Here is a 907-nt window from a genome sequence, read left to right on the forward strand (position 1 = left end):
CGCGGGCCGTGAGCCGAGGCTCGAACGCCCGGCCCACCCGAGCTGGGGTAGGAACGCCCGAGCCGGGAGCCGTGGGATTGGCCACGGGCTCAAAAAGGTAGTGCTTGACCCGAGCCCGAGGAGGTAAGGTAGGGAAATTGGTAGCATGGAGCCATGGCCGGAGCCTCGCCCCGAGCCGAGGCTCGAACGCCCGGCCCACCCGAGCTGGGGTAGGAACGCCCGAGCCGGGAGCCGTGGGATTGGCCACGGGCTCAAAAAGGTAGTGCATGACCCGAGCCCGAGGAGGTAAGGTAGGGAAATTGGTAGCATGGAGCCATGGCCGGAGCCTCGCCCCGAGCCGCGGGCCGTGGGCCGACAAAGGTGAGCCGGGGTTCGAACGCCCGAGCGGTGGGCCTTGGGATCTGCTACGAGCCCAAAAAGGAAGTGCTTGACCCGAGTCCGATGACCCAAGGGAGGCAGGACGATAGTCTTGAGCCATGGCCGGAGCCTCGCCCTGAGCCTGACCCGTGAGCCACGAATCAAAAGCCGTGAGCCGCGGGCCGCGGGCCGTGGGCCACGAGACTCAAAAATGTTCTTGAAGGTATATATAAACAATACAAGTCATAAAAAAGACAATATGTTGCAAACAAAGGTGAGTTTTGGTCCATGGAAAAACTAGTATAACTTAACTCTCATTTGGGTGTCCCCTAGGGTCACAAGGGAAAAATCTCTTTATCTATTATAGGGGGAAGGTTATAGTTGAGGGTTGGGGCCCAAGGTGCCATCGACTGGGCATGTGGTAGGCATGGAGCCATGGCCGGAGCCTCGCCCCCGACCCGACCCGCGGGCCGTGACCCCGCGGGCCGACCCGTGGGCCGTGGGCCCACGCACGTGCGCCGAGGAAGGGAACGCTCGACTCGTGAGACGT

Source organism: Amaranthus tricolor, chromosome 8 (genome assembly GCF_026212465.1).
Source record: "Amaranthus tricolor cultivar Red isolate AtriRed21 chromosome 8, ASM2621246v1, whole genome shotgun sequence".
NCBI lineage: Eukaryota > Viridiplantae > Streptophyta > Magnoliopsida > Caryophyllales > Amaranthaceae > Amaranthus > Amaranthus tricolor.